We start from the raw sequence: 7,185 nt of genomic DNA, 5'->3' as shown, positions 1-7,185 counted from the left end.
AAAAAAAAAAAAAAAAAGATAATTTCAAACATTCCTTGTTGTCATTGAATTCAAGAAGAAAACTCCAAAAGAGAAAAACCACACAAAACTTGAATAAATCCGGGCGCAATGGCTCACGCCTGTAATCCTAGCACTTTGGGAGGCTGAGGCAGGTGGATCACCTGAGGTCAGAAGTTCAAGACCAGCCTGGCCAACATGACGAAAACCTGTCTCTACTAAAAATACAAAAATTAGCCAGGTGTGGTGGTGTGCACCTGTAATCCCATCTGCTTAGGAGGCTGAAGTGGGAAAATCGCTTGAACCCAGGAGGTGGAGGTTGCAGTGAGCCGAGATTGTGACATTGAACTCCAGCCTGGGTGACAGAGCAAGACTCCCTCTCACAATAAATAAATAATGAATAAATAAATAAATAAAGTGTACTCCATATGTATTCAATTTATTTTATTTTATTTTTATATGAACATAAATATACAATACAAATTTAAAATATATATGTAATTAATTGTGGAAAATGGGATCTATCATGAGGATAAAGCAGAGTTATGCAACAAGATGAAGCAACAAAAGTGATTTTTGAGGAAGATTGCAAATTATCTTAAGTAATTTAGAAAGATCACAATTTCCTGAGCTTTAACAGCATTAACAGAAAGCCTTAAGAACAAGGATGTGGTTAGGTGTGTCTATTGGTTTCTCAGAAAGACATGTAACACGAAAACCGCTGACATTAAGAGATAGGTAGCAACTTCAATAATTTACCAGCCTTGTATTTTCTCACATTCTTGTTTCAGAGACAGCTTGAAAATAGTCCGAAAGGAAGATAATTCCAAATTCCTGAGGATTTTCAGCAAGTGTTAAGTGTAGTATATAAAGTGATAACAGAGGATTATGTGGATGCATAACCCAGTGGCAACAAATTCCATTTTGGCCGTGAACTACTGAACAGATTCCCTGAATGTGTTCATTTGCTGAACAAATCTTATTTCAGCAAATGACAAAATAAGATTTGTTCAGCACATCTCATGTGAGTGCTCACATAGCGTAGGCTCTGTGGTCAGAAACACTGGGCCCTTCTCTTGGTATTATCACCTTAAGCTGTGTGTCTTGGGGAAAGTTACTCAGTTTCTCATTCCCTCCATTTCCTCGTGCACAAATGGAAGAAAACAAAGGTGTTGTGATGATTAAATGAGATACTGTATACAATATTTTTAGTACAATGTCCAGTACATGGTGAGCCTTCAAGAAATGCTATCTACTAGTCCTACGTGCAATGCACCGTGGAGAGGGCTAAAAATGACATGTGTGGCATGAGTTGCAGTTTAATCCTATGCTCCACTTACTCTAAGATTCAGGTATGTGTTGCACTAGTTGGACTAGTGGCCAGGGGTCAGAGGAAAATAACAACCTCCCAAAAATGTCTTCCTTACTCTAGAGGAAGACAGAGTTAAGAAGAAAAGCTTTAGCTCGAGGAAAGGGCATTAGAGTTAGAATGGAGGGAAAAAAATATCTACTAATCAGAATATTCTATTGGCCACAGTCTCTGACCTTCTGGCAATTAAAATTTTAAAGTTAAAGATTACTTAAAATTGGCCGGGCGTGGTGACTCGTGCCTGTAATCCCAGTACTTTGGGAGGCTGAGGCAGGTGGATCACAAGGTCAGGAGTACGAGACGAGCCTGGCCAACATGGTAAAACCCTGTCTCTACTAAAAATACAAAAATTAGCCGAGTGTGGTGGTAGGCATCTGATCCCAGCTACTCAGCAGGCTGAGGCAGGAGAATCTCTTGAAATCAGAAGGTGGAGGTTGCAGTGAGGGGAGATCGTGCCACTGCACTCCAGCCTGGGCAACAAGAGCAAAACTCTGTCTCAAAAAAAAAAGATTACTTAAAATTTACTTGGAAACTTAAAAGTGCACCGTTAAGTAACTCCTGGGACCAAGCAGATGTCATGAGAAAAATTAAGAAATATTTGCCATTGCAAGACAAAAAAAAAATGTTTTTTAATTTTAAGAAATACTTAAATTGAGTCATAATGAGTGATATGGTGGGGTCTGTGTCCCTACCTAAATCTCATGACAAATTGTAATCCCCATTGTTGGAGGCAGGGTCTGGTGGGAAATGATTGGATCCTGGGTGCAGATTTCCCCTTTGGTGCTGTTCTCGTGATAGTGAGTGAATTATCAGGAGATCTGGTTGTTTAAAAGTGTGTAGCACCTCCCTGCTCTCTCTATTCCTCGTGCTCTGGCCCTGTAAGACGTGCCTGCTTCTCTTCTGCCTTTCACCATGATTGAAAATTTCCTGAGGCCTCCCCAGCATGCTTCCTATACAGACTGTGGAAACGTGAGCCAATTACTCTTTTATTTATAAATTACCCAGTTTCCAGTGGTGCACACCTGTAATCCCAGAACTTTGGGAGGCTGAGGTGGGTGCATCACCTGAGGTCAGGAGTTCGAGGCCAGCCTGACCAACATAGAAAAACCCTGTCTCTACTAAAAATACAAAATTAACCGGGCATAGTGGCACATGCCTATAATCCCAGCTACTTGGGATGCTAAGGTGGGAGAATTGTTTGAACCCTAGAGGCAGAGACTGCAGTGAGCCAAGATCATGCCATTGCACTCCAGCCTGGTCAATGAGAGCAAAACTCCGTCTCAAAAAAAAAAAATTACCCAGTTTCAGGTATTTCTTTTTAACAGTGCGAGAATGGACTAATACAATGAAAATAGCAAATTTCAGACTGGGTGTGGTGGCTCATGCTTGCAATCTCAGCACTTTGGGAGCCTGAGGTGGGAGGATCACTTGAGGCCAGGAGTTCAAGACCAGCCTGGGCAATATAGTGAGACCCAACTGCTACAAAAAATTTTAAAGTTAGCTGGGTGTGGTGGCAAGCACTTGTATTCTCAGCTACTTGGGAGGTTGAGGCAGGCAGGAGGAGCACTTGAGCCCATGAATTTGAGATTGCAGTGAGTATCTCAATCAGTACCACTGTACTCCAACCTGGACAACACAGCAAGACCCTGTCTCAAAAAAAGATAGTTTTCAAAAATGAACATAAGGTATAAACTAACACCAACATTCAACATGTACACAAACACACACACACACACACACACACACACACACACACACATACATGCAGTTGGCCCTCTGTATTTGTGGGTTCCACATCCGGGGATTCAACCAACCACAGATAAAAAATATTTGGAAAATAAAAATTCCACCCCGAGCTTCTGGACCTCAGCATCAGCCCCAGGGCTGCTCTAGGGGCCACATGGCTGAAGGGAGCACAGAGAGCTACCAGAGGCAGAATGAAGAGACTGAAGCAATGACAGCCACTTATTCTGAGGAATTACATGTCATTGATGACTATGCCAAAACATTTTGTATTAGAATTAGCGATGATATTGATTACCCCAAATGGACACTTTGCTCATAGGTGATGCTGCTGAATTAATATCCAGGTACAGCTCCACCTACTTATTAATAGGTAAGCCCCTTGGCTTAAAGGACAAGAATGTGCAGATTTATCAAATTGCCTTGAGAAAATACAATTCGGAATATTGGTGGAAATATTCTTTACCTGTGGGTGGAGAAAAAAAGAGATGCTTGACTGGGCACAGTGGCTCATGCCTGTAATCCCAGCACTTTGGGAGGCCGAGGCGGGCGGATCACAAGGTCAGGAGATCTAGACCATCCTGGATAACACAATGAAACCCCATCTCTACTAAAAATACAAAAAATTAGAAGGGCGTGGTGGCAGGCGCTTGTGGTCCCAGCTACTCGGGAGGCTGAGTCAGGAGAATTGCTTGAACCTGGGAGGCAGAGGTTGCAGTGAGCCAACATCGCACCACTGCACTCCAACCTGGGTGATGGAGCAAGACTCCATCTCAAAAAAAAAAAAGAAGAGATGCTCTAATTTGAAAATCTTAAATGACAGAACCAAGCCCAGATGTAAAGAAGAAAACTGGGCCAGGCAGTGGTTCACTCCTGTAATCCTAGCACTTTGGGAGGCCAAGGCAAAAGGACCACTTGAGGCTGGAATTCAAGACCAGCCTGGGCAACATAGCCAAACACTCCTCCCCACAACCTACAAAAAACACTTTTTTTAAAAAAAGAAGGAAACTGAAGAGAAAGATGTTGAATGTGAAGATGATCTCATTTAGCCTGTCAGCCAGAAAATCTGGTTAAAGTATTGGATTTTGATATCAGTGAAAGTTGAAGAGAAATAAAATAATTACCTCCAATCTCTTTTTTTTTTTTTTTTTTTTGAGAAGTAGTTTCGCTCGTCGTCCAGGCTGGATGGAGTGCCAAGACCCTGTCTCGGCTCACTGTAACCTCCGCCTTCTGGGTTCAACCAATTCTCCTACCTCAGCCTCCCAAGTAGCTGGGATTACAGGCACCTGCCACCACACCCGGCTAATTTTTGTATTTTTAGTAGAGATGAAGGTTCACCATGTCGGTCAGGCTGGTCTCGAACTCCTGACCTCAGGCAATTCACTCACTTTGGCCTCCCAAAGGGCTGGGATTACAGGCGTGAGCCACCACGCCCGGCCTGCCTCCGATTGCTTTTTATGGCTTATTGGGATAGGAACTTATTTAAGATGACATTCCTATTACAGGCCAAATAAGTACTTTTCAGATACACTTGGCTCCAGTAGTTTGTCTGAAACAGGTGAGAATAGTTCTTGCCAAATAATATGAGACAAGAAAATAGCTCATGTCACCCCCAACACCTATGCCTACAGATATATTGCAAAGATAAGCAGACCTTCTTGCAGGGCTGTGATAATGGGGAGACAGCATCTGGTAGATATCATCATCTGATGGAGATTTAAATGTGAGGATGTCATGGTAATCATGTCAGGCTAGTACAAAGAGATTTTGTTAGGACCAGATCCCTTTCAACATATCAACAACTGTGCCAGAAACATACTAGTGGAGGAGAACTACACAAATTCACCTGAGGAATCATCTAAGATTTTGGGAAAAAACAAAAACGTAAGAAACAAGAAGAGTGAGTATTAATACCCGAAGCTATATGAAAGGTAAATTTACCTATAATTATATACTCATTCCATAGTTAGTAAAGAATAAATCAACCAATTCAGCGTGGACACCAACATTATCTTTTCTTCTTTGGTTATATTATCTGGCAAAAATGGAGAACTTATATTCAGTGTGTTTCGGGCTTATTTGGGAGAACAAATTTGAACTTAATCACCACTTCATCTGATTTTAGGAAGGTAACAGTTGCCCAGCGGAATATCTAAATTAACTGTCCACTTCAGGACATGTCAAGTGCCTTCTTCAGATGAGTAAGAAACAACTATAGGCCGGGCGCAGAGGCTTACACCTGTAATCCCAGCACTTTGGAAGGCCGAGGCGGGCAGATCACAAGGTCAGGAGTTCAAGACCAGCCTGACCAACATGCTGAAACCCTGTCTCTACTAAAAATACAAAAAAAAAAATTAGCCAGGCATGGTGGCGCACACTTGTAATCCCAGCTACTCAGGAAGCTGAGACAGGAGAATTGCTTGAACCCGCGAGGCAGAGGTTGCAGTGAGCAGAGATTGAGCCACTGCACTCCAGCCTGGGCAACAGAGGGAGAGAAAAAAAAAGAAAAGAAACAACTCTAGGGGAATAGAAATACCTGATTTCTTGTCATTGAGACACTCACACTGTTAAAGGAATATTGCCTTTTTTTCTTTTTCTTTTTTGATTATATAACTAGAGATGGGGTCTCACTATGTTGCCCAGGCTGGTCTCAAATTCTGGGGCTCAAGTGAGTCTCCCACCTCAGCCTCACAAAGTGTCGGGATTACTGGCGTGAGCCATTGTGCCTGACCCATTTTTTGTTTTGTTTTGTTTTGAGACAGAATCTTGCTCTGTCACCCAGGCTGGAGTTCAGTGGCGTGATCTCAGCTCACTGCAACCTCTGCCTCCTGGGTTCAAGCAATTCTCCTGCCTCAGCCTCCCAGGTAGCTGGGACTACAGATGCCTGCCACCACACTTGGTTAATTTTTTGTATTTTCAGTAGAGATGGCATTTCGCCATGTTGCTCAGGCTGGTCTTGAACTCCTGACCTCAGGTGATCTGCCTACCTCAGCCTCCCAAAGTGCTGGGATTACAGCATGAGCCACCATGCCTGGCCCTGGCCTTTTTACTGCTTTTTATGACTTATTGAAATAGGAGCTTGTATTAGTCATTTCTCATACTACTATAAGAACACATCCAAGACTGGGTAATTTATTTATTTATTTATTTGTTATTTATTATTACTACTTTTTGAGACGGAGTCTCGCTCTGTCGCTCAGGCTGGAGTGCGGTGGTGCACAGTCTCTGCTCACTGCAAGTTCTGCCTCCTGGGTTCATGCCATTCTCCTGCCTCAGTCTCCCGAGTAGCTGGGACTACAGGCGCCCGCCATCATGCCCGGCTAATTTTTGTATTTTTTTTAGTAGAGACGGGGTTTCACCATATTAGCCAGGATGGTATCGATCTCCTGACCTCGTGATCCACCCGCCTTGGTCTCCCAAAGTGATGGGATTACAGGCGTGAGCCACTGCGAATGGCAAGACTGGGTAATTTATAAAGGAAAGAAGTTTAATTGACTCACAGTTTAGCATGGCTGAGGAGGCCTTAGGAAACTAATGATCATGGTGGAAAGGGAAGCAAACACGTTCTTCTTCACAGGGCGACAGGAAGAAGAATGAGAGTCAAGTGAAGCGGCAAGCTCCTTATAAAACTATCAGATCTCATGAGAACTTACTATCACAACAATAGCATGGGGGAAACTGCCACCATGATTCAATTATATCCCACCGAGTCCCTTACACAACATGTGGGGACTATGGGAATTAAAATTCAAGATGAGATTTGGGTGGGCACACGGCCAAACCATATAATTCTGCCCCTGGACCCTCCCAAATCTCCAGTCCTCACATTTCTTTCTTTTTTTTTTGAGATGGAGTCTCACTCTGTCGCCAGGCTGGATTGCACTGGCACAATCTTGGCTCACTGCAACCTCTACCTCCTGAGTTCAAGCCATTCTCCTGCCTTATCCTCCCAAGTAACTGGGACTACAGGCGCATGCCACCACGCCCGGCTAATTATTGTATTTTTTGTAGAGATGGGGTTTCACCATGTTGTCCAGGCTGGTCTCAAACTCCTGACCTCAGGTGATCTGCCCGCC

The 7,185-nt window shown here is 43.2% G+C and overlaps 1 pseudogene; it reads left to right on the top strand.

Annotated features, from left to right (window-relative positions):
* The first annotated feature begins 3,266 nt into the window (after positions 1-3,266).
* Positions 3,267-5,020, top strand: LOC105539336 (annotated as a pseudogene).
* Positions 5,021-7,185: the final 2,165 nt, after the last annotated feature.

This window comes from Mandrillus leucophaeus, unplaced genomic scaffold (genome assembly GCF_000951045.1).
Source record: "Mandrillus leucophaeus isolate KB7577 unplaced genomic scaffold, Mleu.le_1.0 Scaffold203, whole genome shotgun sequence".
Classification (NCBI taxonomy): domain Eukaryota; kingdom Metazoa; phylum Chordata; class Mammalia; order Primates; family Cercopithecidae; genus Mandrillus; species Mandrillus leucophaeus.
The sequence above is the reverse complement of the archived record's forward strand: the minus strand, read 5'-3'. Positions and strand labels throughout refer to the sequence as shown.